The sequence below is a fragment of the Scyliorhinus torazame genome, chromosome 24 (genome assembly GCF_047496885.1).
Source record: "Scyliorhinus torazame isolate Kashiwa2021f chromosome 24, sScyTor2.1, whole genome shotgun sequence".
NCBI lineage: Eukaryota > Metazoa > Chordata > Chondrichthyes > Carcharhiniformes > Scyliorhinidae > Scyliorhinus > Scyliorhinus torazame.
The window spans coordinates 28,491,757-28,507,155 of record NC_092730.1 but is presented as its reverse complement, the minus strand read 5'-3'; positions in this window follow the sequence as shown (position 1 = coordinate 28,507,155).

The window sequence follows — 15,399 nt, the reverse complement described above, 5'->3', positions numbered from 1 at the left end:
ATCACAGAGTGAATGAATCCCACACTCAACACTGTATCAGAGAGTGAGTAAATCCCATACTCACACACTGTATCAGAGAGTGACTAAATCCCACACTCACACACTGTATCAGTGAGTGAGTAAACCCCACACTCATACTGTATCAGAGAGTGAGTAAATCCCACACTCACACTGTATCAGAGAGTGAGTAAATCCCACACTCACACTGTATCAGAGAGTGAGTAAATCCCACACTCACACACAATATCAGAGAGTGAGTAAATCCCACATTCACACACTGTATCAGAGAGTGAGTAAATCCCACACTGACACACTGTATCAGAGAGTGAGTAAATCCCACACTCACACTGTATCAGAGAGTGAGCAAATCCCACACTCACACACTGTATCAGAGAGTGGGTAAATCCCACTCACACGCTGTATCAGAGAGTGAGTAAATCCCACACTCTCACAGTGTATCAGAGAGTGAGTAAATCCCACACTCACACACTGTATCAGAGTGAGTAAATCCCATACTCACACACTGTATCTGAGATTGAGTAAATCCCACACTCACACACTGTATCAGAGAGTGAGTAAATCCCACACTCACACACTGTATCAGAGAGTGAGTAAATCCCACACATACACTGTATCAGAGTGTGAGTAAATCCCACACCCACACACTGTATCAGAGAGTGAGTAAATCACACACTCACACTGTATCAGAGAGTGAGTAAATCCCACACTCACACACTGTATCAGAGAGTGACTAAATCCCACAATCACACACTCTATCAGAGAATGAGTAAATCCCACACACACACTGTATCAGAGAATGAGTAAACCCCACACACACACACTGTATCAGAGAATGAGTAAATCCCACACTCACACACTGTGTCAGAGAGTGAGTAAATCCCACACACACACACTGTATCAGAGAGTGAGTAAACCCCACACTCACACACTGTATCAGAGAGTGACTAAATCCCACACTCACACACTGTATCAGAGAGTGAGTAAATCCCACACTCACACACTGTATCAGAGAGTGACTAAATCCCACACTCACACACTGTATCAGAGAGTGACTAAATCCCACACTCACACACTGTATCAGAGAGTGAGTAAATCCCCCACACACACTGTATCAGAGAGGGAGTAAATCCCACACTCACACACTGTATCTGAGAGTGAGTAAATCCCACACTCACACACTGTATCAGAGAGTGTGTAAATCCAACACTCACTCACAGTATCAGATAGTGAGTAAATCCCACACTCACACACTGTATCAGAGAGTGAGTAAATCCCACACTCACACTGTATCAGAGAGTGAGCAAATCCCACACTCACACACTGTATCAGAGAGTGGGTAAATCCCACCCACACACAGTATCAGAGAGTGAGTAAATCCCCCACCCACACACTGTATCAGAGAGTGAGTAAATCCCACACTCTCACACTGTATCAGAGAGTGAGTAAATCAAACACTCACACTGTATCAGAGAGTGAGTAAATCCCACACTCACGCACTGTATCAGAGAGTCAGTAAATCCCACACTCACACGCTGTATCAGAGAGTGAGTAAATCTCACACTCACACTGTATCAGAGAGTGAGTAAATCCCACACTCACGCACTGTATCAGAGAGTGAGTAAATCCCACACTCACACGCTGTATCAGAGAGTGAGTAAATCCCACACTCTCACTCTGTATCAGAGAGTGAGTAAATCCCACACTCACACTGTATCAGAGAGTGAGTAAATCCCACACTCACACACTGTATCAGAGAGGGAGTAAATCCCACACTCACACTGTATCACAGAGTGAGTAAATCCCACACTCACACACAGTATCAGAGAGTGAGTATATCCCACACTCACACACTGTATCAGAGAGTGAGTAAATCCCACACTCACACACTGTATCAGAGAGTGAGTAAATCCCACTCTCACACTGTTTCAGAGACTGAGTAAATCCCACACTCACACACTGTATTAGAGAGTGACTAAATCCCACACTCACACATTGTATCAGAGAGTGAGTAAATCCCACACTCACACACTGTATCAGAGAGTGAGTAAATCCCACACTCACACACTGTATTACAGAGTGAGTAAATCCCACACTCACACACAGTATCAGAGAGTGAGTAAATCCCACACTCACACTGTATCACAGAGTGAGTAAATCCCACACTCACACACAGTATCAGAGAGTGACTAAATCCCACACTCACACACTGTATCAGAGAGTGAGTAAATCCCACACTCACACACTGTATCAGAGAGTGAGAAAATCCCACACTCACACTGTATCAGAGACTGAGTAAATCCCACACTCACACACTGTATCAGAGAGTGACTAAATCCCACACTCACACCCTGTATCAGAGAGTGAGTAAATCCCACACTCACACACTGTACCAGAGAGTGAGTAAATCCCACACTCACACACTGTATCAGAGATTGACTAAATCCCAAACTCACACAGTATATCACAGAGTGAATGAATCCCACACTCAACACTGTATCAGAGAGTGAGTAAATCCCATACTCACACACTGTATCAGAGAGTGACTAAATCCCACACTCACACACTGTATCAGTGAGTGAGTAAACCCCACAATCATACTGTATCAGAGAGTGAGTAAATCCCACACTCACACTGTATCAGAGAGTGAGTAAATCCCACACTCACACTGTATCAGAGAGTGAGTAAATCCCACACTCACACACAATATCAGAGAGTGAGTAAATCCCACATTCACACACTGTATCAGAGAGTGAGTAAATCCCACACTGACACACTGTATCAGAGAGTGAGTAAATCCCACACTCACACTGTATCAGAGAGTGAGCAAATCCCACACTCACACACTGTATCAGAGAGTGGGTAAATCCCACTCACACGCTGTATCAGAGAGTGAGTAAATCCCACACTCTCACACTGTATCAGAGAGTGAGTAAATCCCACACTCACACACTGTATCAGAGTGAGTAAATCCCATACTCACACACTGTATCTGAGAGTGAGTAAATCCCACACTCACACACTGTATCAGAGAGTGAGTAAATCCCACACTCACACACTGTATCAGAGAGTGAGTAAATCCCACACATACACTGTATCAGAGAGTGAGTAAATCCCACACTCACACACTGTATCAGAGAGTGAGTAAATCCCACACATACACTGTATCAGAGTGTGAGTAAATCCCACACTCACACTGTATCAGAGAGTGAGCAAATCCCACACTCACACACTGTATCAGAGAGTGGGTAAATCCCACTCACACGCTGTATCAGAGAGTGAGTAAATCCCACACTCTCACAGTGTATCAGAGAGTGAGTAAATCCCACACTCACACACTGTATCAGAGTGAGTAAATCCCATACTCACACACTGTATCTGAGATTGAGTAAATCCCACACTCACACACTGTATCAGAGAGTGAGTAAATCCCACACTCACACACTGTATCAGAGAGTGAGTAAATCCCACACATACACTGTATCAGAGTGTGAGTAAATCCCACACCCACACACTGTATCAGAGAGTGAGTAAATCACACACTCACACTGTATCAGAGAGTGAGTAAATCCCACACTCACACACTGTATCAGAGAGTGACTAAATCCCACAATCACACACTCTATCAGAGAATGAGTAAATCCCACACACACACTGTATCAGAGAATGAGTAAACCCCACACACACACACTGTATCAGAGAATGAGTAAATCCCACACTCACACACTGTGTCAGAGAGTGAGTAAATCCCACACACACACACTGTATCAGAGAGTGAGTAAACCCCACACTCACACACTGTATCAGAGAGTGACTAAATCCCACACTCACACACTGTATCAGAGAGTGAGTAAATCCCACACTCACACACTGTATCAGAGAGTGACTAAATCCCACACTCACACACTGTATCAGAGAGTGACTAAATCCCACACTCACACACTGTATCAGAGAGTGAGTAAATCCCCCACACACACTGTATCAGAGAGGGAGTAAATCCCACACTCACACACTGTATCTGAGAGTGAGTAAATCCCACACTCACACACTGTATCAGAGAGTGTGTAAATCCAACACTCACTCACAGTATCAGATAGTGAGTAAATCCCACACTCACACACTGTATCAGAGAGTGAGTAAATCCCACACTCACACTGTATCAGAGAGTGAGCAAATCCCACACTCACACACTGTATCAGAGAGTGGGTAAATCCCACCCACACACAGTATCAGAGAGTGAGTAAATCCCCCACCCACACACTGTATCAGAGAGTGAGTAAATCCCACACTCTCACACTGTATCAGAGAGTGAGTAAATCAAACACTCACACTGTATCAGAGAGTGAGTAAATCCCACACTCACGCACTGTATCAGAGAGTCAGTAAATCCCACACTCACACGCTGTATCAGAGAGTGAGTAAATCTCACACTCACACTGTATCAGAGAGTGAGTAAATCCCACACTCACGCACTGTATCAGAGAGTGAGTAAATCCCACACTCACACGCTGTATCAGAGAGTGAGTAAATCCCACACTCTCACTCTGTATCAGAGAGTGAGTAAATCCCACACTCACACTGTATCAGAGAGTGAGTAAATCCCACACTCACACACTGTATCAGAGAGGGAGTAAATCCCACACTCACACTGTATCACAGAGTGAGTAAATCCCACACTCACACACAGTATCAGAGAGTGAGTATATCCCACACTCACACACTGTATCAGAGAGTGAGTAAATCCCACACTCACACACTGTATCAGAGAGTGAGTAAATCCCACTCTCACACTGTTTCAGAGACTGAGTAAATCCCACACTCACACACTGTATTAGAGAGTGACTAAATCCCACACTCACACATTGTATCAGAGAGTGAGTAAATCCCACACTCACACACTGTATCAGAGAGTGAGTAAATCCCACACTCACACACTGTATTACAGAGTGAGTAAATCCCACACTCACACACAGTATCAGAGAGTGAGTAAATCCCACACTCACACTGTATCACAGAGTGAGTAAATCCCACACTCACACACAGTATCAGAGAGTGACTAAATCCCACACTCACACACTGTATCAGAGAGTGAGTAAATCCCACACTCACACACTGTATCAGAGAGTGAGAAAATCCCACACTCACACTGTATCAGAGACTGAGTAAATCCCACACTCACACACTGTATCAGAGAGTGACTAAATCCCACACTCACACCCTGTATCAGAGAGTGAGTAAATCCCACACTCACACACTGTACCAGAGAGTGAGTAAATCCCACACTCACACACTGTATCAGAGATTGACTAAATCCCAAACTCACACAGTATATCACAGAGTGAATGAATCCCACACTCAACACTGTATCAGAGAGTGAGTAAATCCCATACTCACACACTGTATCAGAGAGTGACTAAATCCCACACTCACACACTGTATCAGTGAGTGAGTAAACCCCACAATCATACTGTATCAGAGAGTGAGTAAATCCCACACTCACACTGTATCAGAGAGTGAGTAAATCCCACACTCACACTGTATCAGAGAGTGAGTAAATCCCACACTCACACACAATATCAGAGAGTGAGTAAATCCCACATTCACACACTGTATCAGAGAGTGAGTAAATCCCACACTGACACACTGTATCAGAGAGTGAGTAAATCCCACACTCACACTGTATCAGAGAGTGAGCAAATCCCACACTCACACACTGTATCAGAGAGTGGGTAAATCCCACTCACACGCTGTATCAGAGAGTGAGTAAATCCCACACTCTCACACTGTATCAGAGAGTGAGTAAATCCCACACTCACACACTGTATCAGAGTGAGTAAATCCCATACTCACACACTGTATCTGAGAGTGAGTAAATCCCACACTCACACACTGTATCAGAGAGTGAGTAAATCCCACACTCACACACTGTATCAGAGAGTGAGTAAATCCCACACATACACTGTATCAGAGTGTGAGTAAATCCCACACCCACACACTGTATCAGAGAGTGAGTAAATCACACACTCACACTGTATCAGAGAGTGAGTAAATCCCACACTCACACACTGTATCAGAGAGTGACTAAATCCCACAATCACACACTCTATCAGAGAATGAGTAAATCCCACACACACACTGTATCAGAGAATGAGTAAACCCCACACACACACACTGTATCAGAGAATGAGTAAATCCCACACTCACACACTGTGTCAGAGAGTGAGTAAATCCCACACACACACACTGTATCAGAGAGTGAGTAAATCCCACACTCACACACTGTATCAGAGAGTGACTAAATCCCACACTCACACACTGTATCTGAGAGTGAGTAAATCCCACACTCACACACTGTATCAGAGAGTGAGTAAATCCAACACTCACACACAGTATCAGATAGTGAGTAAATCCCACACTCACACACTGTATCAGAGAGTGAGTAAATCCCACACTCACACACTGTATCAGAGAGTGAGTAAATCCCACACTCACACTGTATCAGAGAGTGAGCAAATCCCACACTCACACACTGTATCAGAGAGTGGGTAAATCCCACCCACACACTGTATCAGAGAGTGAGTAAATCCCACACCCACACACTATCAGAGAGTGAGTAAATCCCACACTCTCACACTGTATCAGAGAGTGAGTAAATCAAACACTCACACTGTATCAGAGAGTGAGTAAATCCCACACTCCCGCACTGTATCAGAGAGTCAGTAAATCCCACACTCACACGCTGTATCAGAGAGTGAGTAAATCTCACACTCACACTGTATCAGAGAGTGAGTAAATCCCACACTCACGCACTGTATCAGAGAGTGAGTAAATCCCACACTCACACGCTGTATCAGAGTGTGAGTAAATCCCACACTCTCACTCTGTATCAGAGAGTGAGTAAATCCCACACTCACACTGTATCAGAGAGTGAGTAAATCCCACACTCACACACTGTATCAGAGAGGGAGTAAATCCCACACTCACACTGTATCACAGAGTGAGTAAATCCCACACTCACACACAGTATCAGAGAGTGAGTATATCCCACACTCACACACTGTATCAGAGAGTGAGTAAATCCCACACTCACACACTGTATCAGAGAGTGAGTAAATCCCACTCTCACACTGTTTCAGAGACTGAGTAAATCCCACACTCACACACTGTATCAGAGAGTGACTAAATCCCACACTCACACATTGTATCAGAGAGTGAGTAAATCCCACACTCACACACTGTATCAGAGAGTGCGTAAATCCCACACTCACACACTGTATCAGAGAGTGACCAAATCCCACACTCACACCCTGTATCAGAGAGTGAGTAAATCCCACACTCACACACTGTACCAGAGAGTGAGTAAATCCCACACTCACACACTGTATCAGAGATTGACTAAATCCCAAACTCACACAGTATATCACAGAGTGAATGAGTCCCACACTCAACACTGTATCAGAGAGTGAGTAAATCCCATACTCACACACTGTATCAGAGAGTGACTAAATCCCACACTCACACACTGTATCAGTGAGTGAGTAAACACCACACTCATACTGTATCAGAGAGTGAGTAAATCCCACACTCACACTGTATCAGAGAGTGAGTAAATCCCACACTCACACTGTATCAGAGAGTGAGTAAATCCCACACTCACACACAATATCAGAGAGTGAGTAAATCCCACATTCACACACTGTATCAGAGAGTGAGTAAATCCCACACTCACACACTGTATCAGAGAGTGGGTAAATCGCACTCACACGCTGTATCGGAGAGTGAGCAAATCCCACACTCACACACTGTATCAGAGAGTGGGTAAATCGCACTCACACGCTGTATCGGAGAGTGAGTAAATCCCACACTCTCACACTGTATCAGAGAGTGAGTAAATCCCACACTCACACACTGTATCAGAGTGAGTAAATCCCATACTCACACACTGTATCTGAGAGTGAGTAAATCCCACACTCACACACTGTACCAGAGAGTGAGTAAATCACACACTCACACACTGTATCAGAGATTGACTAAATCCCAAACTCACACAGTATATCACAGAGTGAATGAATCCCACACTCAACACTGTATCAGAGAGTGAGTAAATCCCATACTCACACACTGTATCAGAGAGTGAGTAAATCCCACACTCACACACTGTATCAGAGAGTGACTAAATCCCACAATCACACACTCTATCAGAGAATGAGTAAATCCCACACACACACTGTATCAGAGAATGAGTAAACCCCACACACACATACTGTATCAGAGAACGAGTAAATCCCACACTCACACACTGTGTCAGAGAGTGAGTAAATCCCACACACACACACTGTATCAGAGAGTGAGTAAATCCCACACTCACACACTGTATCTGAGAGAGAGTAAATCCCACACTCACACACTGTATCAGAGAGTGAGTAAATCCAACACTCACTCACAGTATCAGATAGTGAGTAAATCCCACACTCACACACTGTATCAGAGAGTGAGTAAATCCCACACTCACACACTGTATCAGAGAGTGAGTAAATCCCACACTCACACTGTATCAGAGAGTGAGCAAATCCCACACTCACACACTGTATCAGAGAGTGGGTAAATCCCACCCACACACTGTATCAGAGAGTGAGTAAATCCCACACCCACACACTATCAGAGAGTGAGTAAATCCCACACTCTCACACTGTATCAGAGAGGGAGTAAATCAAACACTCACACTGTATCAGAGAGTGAGTAAATCCCACACTCACGCACTGTATCAGAGAGTCAGTAAATCCCACACTCACACGCTGTATCAGAGAGTGAGTAAATCTCACACTCACAGTGTATCAGAGAGTGAGTAAATCCCACACTCACGCACTGTATCAGAGAGTGAGTAAATCCCACACTCACACGCTGTATCAGAGAGTGAGTAAATCCCACACTCTCACTCTGTATCAGAGAGTGAGTAAATCCCACACTCACACACTGTATCAGAGTGAGTAAATCCCATACTCACACACTGTATCTGAGAGTGAGTAAATCCCACACTCACACACTGTATCAGAGAGTGAGTAAATCCCACACTCACACACTGTATCAGAGAGTGAGTAAATCCCACACATACACTGTATCAGAGTGTGAGTAAATCCCACACCCACACACTGTATCAGAGATTAAGTAAATCACACACTCACACTGTATCAGAGAGTGAGTAAATCCCACACTCACACACTGTATCAGAGAGTGACTAAATCCCACAATCACACACTCTATCAGAGAATGAGTAAATCCCACACACACACTGTATCAGAGAATGAGTAAACCCCACACACACACACTGTATCAGAGAATGAGTAAATCCCACACTCACACACTGTGTCAGAGAGTGAGTAAATCCCACACACACACACACTGTATCAGAGAGTGAGTAAATCCCACACTCACACACTGTATCAGAGAGTGAGCAAATCCCACACTCACACACTGTATCAGAGAGTGGGTAAATCGCACTCACACGCTGTATCGGAGAGTGAGTAAATCCCACACTCTCACACTGTATCAGAGAGTGAGTAAATCCCACACTCACACACTGTATCAGAGTGAGTAAATCCCATACTCACACACTGTATCTGAGAGTGAGTAAATCCCACACTCACACACTGTATCAGAGAGTGAGTAAATCACACACTCACACTGTATCAGAGAGTGAGTAAATCCCACACTCATACACTGTATCAGAGAGTGACTAAATCCCACAATCACACACTCTATCAGAGAATGAGTAAATCCCACACACACACTGTATCAGAGAATGAGTAAACCCCACACACACACACTGTATCAGAGAACGAGTAAATCCCACACTCACACACTGTGTCAGAGAGTGAGTAAATCCCACACACACACACTGTATCAGAGAGTGAGTAAATCCCACACTCACACACTGTATCAGAGAGTGACTAAATCCCACACTCACACACTGTATCAGAGAGTGAGTAAATCCCACACTCACACACTGTATCAGAGAGTGAGTAAATCCCACACTCACACACTGTATCAGAGAGTGACTAAATCCCACACTCACACACTGTATCAGAGAGTGAGTAAATCCCCCACACACACTGTATCAGAGAGTGAGTAAATCCCACACTCACACACTGTATCTGAGAGAGAGTAAATCCCACACTCACACACTGTATCAGAGAGTGAGTAAATCCAACACTCACTCACAGTATCAGATAGTGAGTAAATCCCACACTCACACACTGTATCAGAGAGTGAGTAAATCCCACACTCACACACTGTATCAGAGAGTGAGTAAATCCCACACTCACACTGTATCAGAGAGTGAGCAAATCCCACACTCACACACTGTATCAGAGAGTGGGTAAATCCCACCCACACACTGTATCAGAGAGTGAGTAAATCCCACACCCACACACTATCAGAGAGTGAGTAAATCCCACACTCTCACACTGTATCAGAGAGTGAGTAAATCAAACACTCACACTGTATCAGAGAGTGAGTAAATCCCACACTCACGCACTGTATCAGAGAGTCAGTAAATCCCACACTCACACGCTGTATCAGAGAGTGAGTAAATCTGACACTCACAGTGTATCAGAGAGTGAGTAAATCCCACACTCACGCACTGTATCAGAGAGTGAGTAAATCCCACACTCACACGCTGTATCAGAGAGTGAGTAAATCCCACACTCTCACTCTGTATCAGAGAGTGAGTAAATCCCACACTCACACACTGTATCAGAGTGAGTAAATCCCATACTCACACACTGTATCTGAGAGTGAGTAAATCCCACACTCACACACTGTATCAGAGAGTGAGTAAATCCCACACTCACACACTGTATCAGAGAGTGAGTAAATCCCACACATACACTGTATCAGAGTGTGAGTAAATCCCACACCCACACACTGTATCAGAGAGTGAGTAAATCACACACTCACACTGTATCAGAGAGTGAGTAAATCCCACACTCACACACTGTATCAGAGAGTGACTAAATCCCACAATCACACACTCTATCAGAGAATGAGTAAATCCCACACACACACTGTATCAGAGAATGAGTAAACCCCACACACACACACTGTATCAGAGAATGAGTAAATCCCACACTCACACACTGTGTCAGAGAGTGAGTAAATCCCACACACACACACACTGTATCAGAGAGTGAGTAAATCCCACACTCACACACTGTATCAGAGAGTGACTAAATCCCACACTCACACACTGTATCAGAGAGTGACTAAATCCCACAGTCACACACTGTATCAGAGAGTGACTAAATCCCACACTCACACACTGTATCAGAGAGTGGGTAAATCCCACCCACACACTGTATCAGAGAGTGAGTAAATCCCACACCCACACACTATCAGAGAGTGAGTAAATCCCACACTCTCACACTGTATCAGAGAGTGAGTAAATCAAACACTCACACTGTATCAGAGAGTGAGTAAATCCCACACTCACGCACTGTATCAGAGAGTCAGTAAATCCCACACTCACACGCTGTATCAGAGAGTGAGTAAATCCCACACTCACGCACTGTATCAGAGAGTGAGTAAATCCCACACTCACACGCTGTACCAGAGAGTGAGTAAATCCCACACTCTCACTCTGTATCAGAGAGTGAGTAAATCCCACACTCACACACTGTATCAGAGTGAGTAAATCCCATACTCACACACTGTATCTGAGAGTGAGTAAATCCCACATTCACACACTGTATCAGAGAGTGAGTAAATCCCACACTCACACACTGTATCAGAGAGTGAGTAAATCCCACACATACACTGTATCAGAGTGTGAGTAAATCCCACACCCACACACTGTATCAGAGAGTGAGTAAATCACACACTCACACTGTATCAGAGAGTGAGTAAATCCCACACTCACACACTGTATCAGAGAGTGACTAAATCCCACAATCACACACTCTATCAGAGAATGAGTAAATCCCACACACACACTGTATCAGAGAATGAGTAAACCCCACACACACACACTGTGTCAGAGAATGAGTAAATCCCACACTCACACAATGTGTCAGAGAGTGAGTAAATCCCACACACACACACACTGTATCAGAGAGTGAGTAAATCCCACACTCACACACTGTATCAGAGAGTGACTAAATCCCACACTCACACACTGTATCAGAGAGTGACTAAATCCCACAGTCACACACTGTATCAGAGAGTGACTAAATCCCATACTCACATACTGTATCAGAGAGTGACTAAATGCCACACTCAACACTGTATCAGAGAGTGACTAAATCCCATACACACATACTGTATCAGAGAGTGAGTAAATCCCACACTCACACTGTATCAGAGAGTGACTAAATCCCACAATCACACACTGTATCAGAGAGTGACTAAATCCCACACTCACGCACAGTATCAGAGAGTGAGTAAATCCCACTCTCTCACAATGTATCAGAGAGTGAGCAAATCCCACACTCACACACTGTATCAGAGAGTGACTAAATCCCACACTCACACACTGTATCAGAGAGTGAGTAAATCCCACACTCACACACTGTATCAGAGAGTGAGTAAATCCCACACTCACACACTGTACCACAGAGTGAGTAAATCCCTCACTCACACACAGTATCAGAGAGTGAGTAAATCCCACACTCACACTGTATCACAGAGTGAGTAAATCCCAAACTTACACACAGTATCTGAGAGTGAGTAAATCCCACACTCACACACTGTATCAGAGAGTGATTAAATCCCACACTCACACACTGTATCAGAGAGTGAGTAAATCCCACACTCACACTGTATCAGAGACTGAGTAAATCCCACACTCACACACTGTATCAGAGAGTGAGTAAATCCCACACTCACACATTGTATCAGAGAGTGAGTAAATCCCACACTCTCACACTGTATCAGAGAGTGAGTAAATCCCACACTCACACACTGTATCAGAGAGTGAGTAAATCCCACACTCACACTGTATCAGAGAGTGAGTAAATCCCACACTCACACACTGTATCAGAGAGGGAGTAAATCCCACACTCACACTGTCTCACAGAGTGAGTAAATCCCACACTCACACACAGTATCAGAGAGTGAGTATATCCCACACTCACACACTGTATCAGAGAGTGAGTAAATCCCACACTCACACACTGTATCAGAGAGTGAGTAAATCCCACTCTCACACTGTATCAGAGAGTGAGTAAATCCCACACTCACACACTGTATTACAGAGTGAGTAAATCTCACACTCACACACAGTATCAGAGAGTGAGTAAATCCCACACTCACACTGTATCACAGAGTGAGTAAATCCCACACTCACACACAGTATCAGAGAGTGACTAAATCCCACACTCACACACTGTATCAGAGAGTGAGTAAATCCCACACTCACACACTGTATCAGAGAGTGAGAAAATCCCACACTCACACTGTATCAGAGACTGAGTAAATCCCACACTCACACAGTATATCACAGAGTGAATAAATCCCACACTCAACACTGTATCAGAGAGTGAGTAAATCCCATACTCACACACTGTATCAGAGAGTGACTAAATCCCACACTCACACACTGTATCAGTGAGTGAGTAAACCCCACACTCATACTGTATCAGAGAGTGAGTAAATCCCACACTCACACTGTATCAGAGAGTGAGTAAATCCCACACTCACACTGTATCAGAGCGTGAGTAAATCCCACACTCACACACAATATCAGAGAGTGAGTAAATCCCACATTCACACACTGCATCAGAGAGTGAGTAAATCCCACACTGACACACTGTATCAGAGAGTGAGTAAATCCCACACTCACACACTGTATCAGAGAGTGAGTGAATCCCACACTCACACTGTATCAGAGAGTGAGTTAATCCCACACTCACACACTGTATCAGAGAGTGAGTAAATCCCACACTCGCACTGTATCAGAGAGTGATAAATCCCACACTCATGCACTGTATCAGAGATTGAGTAAATCCCACACTCACAATGTATCAGAGAGTGACTAAGTCCAACACTCACACACTGTATCAGAGAGTGAGTAAATCCCACGCTCACACACTGTATCAGAGAGGGAGGAAATCCCACACTCACACACTGTATCACAGAGTGAGTAAATCCCACACTCACACACTGTATCAGTGAGTGACTAAATCCCACACTCACACACTGTATCAGTGAGTGAGTAAATCCCATACTCACACCCTGTGTCTGAGAGTGAATAAATCCCATACTCACACACTGTATCAGAGAGTGAGTAAATCCCCCACACACACTGTATCAGAGAGTGAGTAAATCCCACACTCACATACTGTATCAGAGAGTGAGTAAATCCCATACTCACACACTGTATCAGAGAGTGAGTAAATCCCATACTCACACACTGTATCAGAGAGTGAGTAAATCCCACACTCACTCACAGTATCAGAGAGTGAGTAAATCCCACACTCACACACTGTATCAGAGATTGAGTAAATCCCATACTCACACACTGTATCAGAGAGTGAGTAAATCCCATACTCACACACTGTATCAGAGAGTGAGTAAATCCCACACTCACTCACAGTATCAGAGAGTGAGTAAATCCCACACTCACACACTGTATCAGAGAGTGAGTAAATCCCACACTCTCACACTGTATCAGAGAGTGAGGAAATCAAACACTCACACTGTATCAGAGAGTGAGTAAATCCCACACTCACGCACTGTATCAGAGAGTGACTAAATCCCACAGTCACACACTGTATCAGAGAGTGACTAAATCCCATACTCACATACTGTATCATAGAGTGACTAAATCCCACACTCAACACTGTATCAGAGAGTGACTAAATCGCACACTCACACACTGTATCAGAGAGTGAGTAAATCCCACACTCACACTGTATCAGAGAGTGAGTTAATACCACACACACACCGTATCAGAGAGTGACTAAATCCCACACTCACATACTGTATCAGAGAGTGAGTGAATCCCACACTCACACTGTATCATAGAGTGACTTAATCCCACAATCACACACTGTATCAGAGAGTGACTAAATCCCACACTCACGCACAGTATCAGAGAGTGAGTGAATCCCACTCCCTCACAATGTATCAGAGAGTGAGCAAATCCCACACTCACACACTGTATCAGAGAGTGACTAAATCCCACACTCACACACTGTATCAGAGAGTGAGTAAATCCCACACTCACACACTGTATCAGAGAGTGAGTAAATCCCACACTCACACTGTATCAGAGACTGAGTAAATCCCACACTCACACACTGTATCAGAGAGTGACTAAATCCCACACTCACACATTGTATCAGAGAGTGAGTAAATCCCACACTCACACATTGTATCAGAGAGTGA